Raw genomic sequence first — 7,533 nt, 5'->3', positions numbered from 1 at the left:
CATGCATGGGGTTTATAACCAACTTTACTCTATCGGGGTGACGTAAGGTTGTGATCCCCCGATTTCATTATGGAGCAATTATCGACATCCTGCCTCACCTTGAAGGAACTAACCTATAAGGTGAGTGTGAGCAATAAATAACATCATGCCATTTTAAGATCATCATATCATATCTCTTTTCTTATTTTACCATTCATGGATATAGGCTTTTAGCTTTCCGGAATATAGGGACTCATGAAGAGGAGGAAAATTATGCTATGAGATTCATGCCATTAGAAAGAAGGGACTAGCCTCACATACCTTTGACGTTTAACTAAGCTATCGTTCGCTCGTTCTCCTTTGATATCGCGTTTCTACCTTCAAAAGAGAATTCGCATTTACGTTAGTTAATCGACTATAAGAACGCGCTACTATTTCTAGGGAAAATTGGGCGGCATTTCCTTTGTTTATACTACTTTTCCCATATTCTATATTAACTCCCAAACGCTCACAACAACGTTCACAATATTATATTCAACAATCATCATTTATCTACATTTACCACTGTCACGACCCAGCTCCGGGGGCCGCGACTGGTGCCCTATTTGGGCACCCCAAACAAACTCACATGCTAACTCGTCATATTCTAATTTAACTCAGATTTCATGTCAATTATTTTAAACAGATTTGAAGTCAAATATTATCTTAAGCGGTCGCGCGTGCAAAGATATCATATCAAAGCCAAAGAGGCGGCGGAATACATATCGCCAAACATATGCATATATACAAACATATGGGCCACCATGGACGCCATAACAGGTAGGACCGCATTAAGACACAAATCATAAACAGAACAAACACACGTAGGACCCTCGACCCACATATATGACTATAGGCCTCTACAAACCAAAACGGAAACATATGGCGGGACAGGGCCCCGCCGTACCCCAAATAGTCCAAATATATACAGAAACAGATACATGACAAAATATATGCACCAAGATGTAGGCTCCGGATCAAGAGGAGCGCTCTGTAATAGCAGAAAGTATGGCCTACACTGGCGGGTCACGAACCTCAGCACCTGCGGGCATGAAACGCAGCCCCCGAAGAAAGGGGGTCAGTACGAAAGATGTACTGAGTATTTAAAGCATAGAGTACAGAAATCCAAACCATAACTGTTGTAAAGGTACAGAAAGAGAATACCGAATCAGTATATCAAAACCGGTACGGAAATCATCTGTACATAATGCAAATAAAAGAAATCATGCATAAGGTTCAGGAACGTGGTCGCCACTCCGACGCTGGCGCCACAACACAGCATACTCCGGAAAGTTTCAAATCTCCGTACAACCCCGAACATAACATATCATCACACATATCACAACATCAAAGAATATCATAAGCCATATCACAGCATAACTCCATAAACGGTACCCGACCCTATGGCGAGGTCTCGGGAACCGCAACACATCATACTGCCGAATATGTCATAATGCGCACGATCACAAAACTGGCCCGGGAACCGGCGAACGATATCATAGTAATAGGCACGAGCAGAGTAGTGCGAAAAATCATATGCATATACACAATTAACTTCCAAGTCTCGACTAATAAATACATATACATATATATATATATATATACTGAGATCAGAAAGCTTAAAGTAAGCATCGAGTCCGTCGGAATTGGTATACAAAAGATATGAGCCTTTAATTTATAAAACTTTCGAAAAATACCTTATAAGCCATTTTCTGAAAATTTAGCATCATTCACATTAAGGAGCTTTCACATAACTTATGGAGTAATTCAACGGAACCTTAGATTCACAGATAAAAGTCCTCTCTTTATATCATACCAAAAATAGCTCAAGTAAGACAAAAGAAGGAAGTCACGGGACTAGTGGGCCCACCTCGGGTCAAGTCGAGGTGGCGGACATAAGTTACAAACATTAGACTCTATCGAGTCATCCACGAAGGTTTCAAAGCGATTCCATCACGTCTGCACAAGTTATGGACGTTTGAACAGTTTTCCAACAAGACATAAGGTTTATAGTTCAATTATATTGAATGAATAGTACCCAAATTCATACTCGAATTTCTATGAGCAGAATAACCTCCGAGGCTCAAATCTCAACCTAGTATATCTAGGACATGCCAAAAGAAAGAAAGGGATAGCTTTACATACCTTTAGCTCTCCTTACGGTTGCCCAAACTCAAGTCCCGTTTGCTCCAGAATCTACATTTGGTCACATTTACCAAATATGAATTTCAAGCTTTTAAGAATTCAAGTTTAAATCTATACTTGTCTACCGAAATTTCGGCAGCATCTCCCCTATAATTTCAACATCCCCGAGAATTTGCTCGGCCATAATATCAACAACAACAACAACAACAATAACAACAATCATCAAAACCACAACAAAACGCGTTCTAACATAATTTTTCCTCCTTTCTACAAAATGTAACATTTCCATTCCCACTTCACACTATCCAACTAATATCAACATTTTCCATATTCATTAACTAACTCAAGATTACTCAAACATATTTCAATAGTATTTCAAACAATATTCAAGGATTCAAGCCATTCTGCCAATTCCATATTCCATTCGAAACTCCTATAAATGCAACGAAACTACCAAATCGCATTGTTTTCTTCCAAGTTCACTATCAACAACATAATTCACATTTAGAATCTCACTTTCATAATCATATAAAATTTATACTAAAATCATATAATTTCCCATAACCACCTACAACCAATTTTAATGCCAACTCAACTCGTTAAACCTTTATTTACGTCCTCTATGTCACAACGACACAACTAGCAAACTAAATAAAAATTTTAATTCACCATTCCCCTTCACTCCATGCCACACGGCCACACACACCCTCACACACCCACACGGCTATACACACACCCATCACAATTCTATGATTTTTCATGCATTACTAACCATTATAACACATATGTTTCTTCCATAATAAAAGAGATAAAATTCTTACCTTTTTCTCCAAATTTTCTCTTGCCACAAACGTCGTCCTTTCGCTAAACTAATTATACCCCGTCGAAGAGCGTCTTAAACTTATCAAGAATTCAAGATGGGAGTGATTTTTGGATCAAAGTCTAAAGGCTTGGAAGTTTTTTTTTTTTTTTGTTGATGAGGGTTTCGGCCGAGAGGCCCCTTTTTGGGGTGTTCTTCAATTTTTTGCTTCTTGAAAGTTCTATGGATGAACATGTGTAATTATCCCCTTATATTAATTAATCACATGGACCATTTAATTGTGGGCCTGGGCCAAAGGCCTTTTGGCCGGCCACCCCTTGTACTTGGGCCTCAATTTCTCTTTTTTTCTTTGAGCCCAATTCATTGTAGATCTTATTTTATAATTCACGGAACTAATTTCCGGAATTCCAATTTTGCCCTTGGCCTTCTTCCGTATTTCCGCATCCATATTTCTCATGAATATCACACATATGTTAAATAAAATAAAACATAACCTTATTTCCTACAAGTCAAGATTATTCCAAATCTTTCAAACGCGCAAAACACGGGATATAACAACCACATTCCACCATTTTTCTCTAATTTCTCCACATTTATGGGTTTTAGCTCATCATCACATTTTCTCATACATCACACCTATTTCATGGTCTACACGTCATTTATAACATATTTATACTCCCAACTCATCAACCTTCATAATGCAATCCAACTATCATTCAACTATGGCACTATTCACATTTTATGATCCATTTACTACACTCTTCTATAATCCAAGTGTTTCAATGTGTTAATGATTCAATCATCATGAGAAGGTCATCAAACTTACCTTGGGTAGTGTTGGAACAAGCCTTGAGCAACAAAACTCTTTTATGCCAAAAACCCTATTTCACTTCCTTTGCAATTTCTTGGTGTAAATGAACTTTGATGAGCTTCACACCCTTGGTTCCATGGATTTCATGTAGTTGACCACTAATTTCCCTTAAATTCTTGTGGATGAAATGTTTTGAATGTTCTAGAGTTCTCTTGAGTTGTGTAGATGAGAAATGAAATGAAAATGAATGAAAAGGGTCCCTTATATTAATCACAAAATCTGATTTTTATGAACAGTAGGCGGGATGCACAGTGGTCGTAAACCCAGTTTACGGGTCGTATTCTGATTTACGGTCCATCCATCACGACCGTATTTAAGCATATCAGAAACAGAAAGGTATATTGGAGTCATGGTGGTTTACGGTTGTAGTTTACGGGTCGTATTTCAATTTACTGTCCGTATTCTGAGTCGTATTTAACCATTTAGACATTTGGCAGAAAGTTGAAATTTTTGGAATGTTGAAGGACGATGGCAGTTTACGGTCCGTAAACTACTTTACGGGTCGTATTCCATTTTACGACCAACTGGGTCGAAGTGCAGATCTGTAACTTTCTCATTTCCAAAATTCATAAATAGTCATTCCCTACTTAGTAAAACATCGCACACTCATACACTTCGTTGGTCTACTCGTTGTACGTTCACGGAAAAATTTCCGAGGTGTAACATGGATCTACTGGGCTACTACAAGTTGGAAACAAGGATCTTGATGTGCATTCAATAGAGCATACTCTTAAATCAGCTGCAAGGGCTGGTGATACCTCACCTAAGTTTCTTGAAAAAGGTGAGGTAAGGACAAAGAAAAAGACAACAAGGGATACAAGTGTTCCACCAGGCGGTGGTGTTCATACTAGAAGGCAACATAATAAACTTAATAAATCATGATGAATCCTCTCATATGGAATATTAGGTCAGTCAATACAATGGAATCTTTTACAAAAGTGATTAAGATGCATCAACAATATCATTTTGGATTTATAGGTTTAATGGAACCTTTTCAAGATGCTATTAGAATTGAAGATTATAGAAGAAGAATTGGAATGGAGCATGCTATGGTCAATGTGTCTGGAAAAATATGGGCTTTTGTGGAAGATTTGTTTGATTATCAGATTATAATTGATCATCCCCAACATTTAGCTTTCAAGTTGAGTGTTAGGGGAAATCAAGAGGAAATGATAGTATCTTTAATCTATGCTAAGTGTTCTCAGGTAGAAAGAATGGATTTATGGGAGTCATTAGAGGACTTGGCTTCATCAATGGTACTTCCATGGCTAGTAGGAGGAGACTTTAATGTGATTACCACAGAGGAGGAGAAATATGGTGGTCTCCCTGTGACCATCAATGAGATATAGGATTTTAGGTGTTGCATTCAAAACTGTGGTATGACAGATTTGGGATTTTCTGGGAGTAAATTTACTTGGTGGAATGGGCAAAGTGGAGAAGATTGTATTTTTAAGAGGCTTGATAGAGTGTTGGGCAATCAGGTCTTGCAGAACAAGTATTCTAATATAAAGGTTTCACATCTGATCAGAAATGGGTCTGATCATGCCCCACTGCTGATATGTTATGCTGGAGACTCTATTCCTATTAAAAAACCTTTTAAGTTCTTGAATTTTTGGGTTAAGCATGAAAGTTTTTTGGATACAGTTAAAACATAGTGGACTGCAGATTTTATGGCTAACCCCTTCATTCTTTTTCATCATAAATTGAAAAAGGTGAAGGCTGCATTGGTTCAGTGGAGTAAAAATACTTTTGGAAATATTTTCTAGGAGATTGAAGCTCTAGAAGAGGTGATCAAGGTACAGGAAGCACAATTTGAAGTTCAAACATCTCCTTCAAACAGGGAAAGCTTACATAGAGTGCAAGCAAATTTGAATAGATTTTTGCACTTGGAGAAGGAATTCTGGCAACAAAAGGCTGGAATGCAATGGTTTCAAGATGGGGATAGAAATACTAAGTTCTTTCATGCATATGTCCAGGGTAGAAGGAGAAGATTGCAACTAAAAAGAATTCAGGGGTCTAATGGAGAATGGATAGAGGATATAGAAGAAGTAGCAGTTGAAGCTATTCGGTTCTTTGAAGAACAATTCACAAAGCAGGCTGATCCAACTGATTTTGAAATCCTTACTCAGGTAACACAAATGATATCTGAGGAGGAGAATAGATTTTTGGAAGCAGTACCAACAAAAGAGGAAGTTAAAGAAGTGGTGTTTCAACTGAATGGGGAAAGTGCTGGTGGACCTGATGGGTTCACTGGTCTTTTTTATCAAACTTGCTGGGAAATAATTGGGGATGATATCACTAATATGATAGTGGCATTTTTCTGTGGGGCTGAACTACCCAAGTTTATTACTCATACTAATTTGGTCCTCCTACCAAAGAAGGAGGTGGTCAACACCTTCTCTGATATGATACCTATTAGTTTGAGCAATTTCATTAATAAGATTTTTTCCAGATTGTTACATGACAGATTGGTGGATAAACTTGTTAATATTGTTTCTCTGAATCAATTAGGTTTTGTTAAAGATAGGAGCATTGTGGAGAATGTCTTGTTGACTCAAGAGATTGTGGTTGATATAAGACTAAGGAAAAAAGATGCAAATGTGATTATGAAGCTTGATATGGCCAAGCCTATGACAGAGTTTCTTGGTTATTTTTGACTAAGGTGCTTAGACAGATGGGATTCTCAAAAAGAGTGACAGATATGATTTTCAGAATGATAAGTAATAATTGGTATTCAATTTTGGTAAATGGGCAACAACGTGGCTTTTTTCAGTCCTCAAGATAGTTAAAGCAGGGGGACCCACTGTCCCCTACTTTATTCATACTAGCAGCTGAAGTTTTATCAAGAAATCTGAATCATTTGCATCAGAAAGCTCAATTTAAAGGATTTGGAGTGCCTAAGTGGAGTCCAAAAGTGAATCATTTGGCCTATGCTAATGATAAAGAAATATGAACAAACATTTGGCCAAAAGATTAACATGGAGAAGAGTTCTGTATACATGCACTCAAATGTTCCTGGGGACATTGGCATCACTGTGGAGATAGACACTGGTATAAATAGGAAGGAGTTTCTTTTTATGTATTTGGGTTGCCCTATATATCATAGTAGGAGGAAAAAGGATTTCTTCAACTATTTAATCCTAAAAATCATGAACAGGCTGCAAGGTTGGAAAGGAAAGATGTTGTCTTTTGGAGGTAGAGCAATACTGACTAAACATGTACTTTAGAGTATACCAATACACATGCTTTCTGCAGTAAATCAACCTTTGGGGGTGATTAGACAAATGCATAAGATGTTTGCACAGTTCTTTTGGAGTAATACTCTTAGAGGGAAGAGCAGACATTGGATATCATGGAATCAGATGTGTGTACCAACTACAGAAGGGGGTCTGGGCTTTAGGTCACTTCATGATGTTTCATTGGCTTTATTTTGTAAATTATGGTGGAATTTCAAAACAAAACCTACACTATGGAGTGCTTTCATGAGCAACAAATACTGTAGAAAGGAGAATTCAGTGGTGGTACAATAGAAATATGGATCTCAAACCTGGAGAAAAATGTTGGAAGCAAGGGACTTAATTGAACATCAGACATGGTGGCAAGTAAAGGAAGGGGATTCTCAATTTTGGTATTATAATTGGACTGGACTAGGAGCTCTTTATTATGTTATATCTGAAGA

General features: G+C 37.6%; 1 protein-coding gene across 8 annotated transcripts in view; it reads right to left on the bottom strand.

Moving 5' to 3' along the window:
• Positions 1-679: 679 nt before the first annotated feature.
• The window catches only part of LOC132636061 (uncharacterized), a 31,300-nt gene continuing 24,446 nt past the window's right edge, over positions 680-7,533 (bottom strand). For 6 of the 8 annotated variants that reach the window (XR_009580958.1, XR_009580959.1, XR_009580960.1 and 3 more), the window contains 2 exons: positions 2,164-2,214; positions 680-1,060 (listed from right to left, as the gene is read on the bottom strand). The gene's annotated coding sequence lies outside the window, so the exon portion shown is untranslated. Of the gene's footprint in view, positions 1,061-1,888; positions 1,978-2,163; positions 2,215-7,533 lie in introns of all 8 variants that reach the window. The other 2 variants (XM_060352729.1, XM_060352728.1) reach the window with 2 other exon arrangements.

The sequence above is a fragment of the Lycium barbarum genome, chromosome 4 (assembly GCF_019175385.1).
Source record: "Lycium barbarum isolate Lr01 chromosome 4, ASM1917538v2, whole genome shotgun sequence".
Lineage (NCBI taxonomy): Eukaryota > Viridiplantae > Streptophyta > Magnoliopsida > Solanales > Solanaceae > Lycium > Lycium barbarum.
The sequence above is the reverse complement of the archived record's forward strand: the minus strand, read 5'-3'. Positions and strand labels throughout refer to the sequence as shown.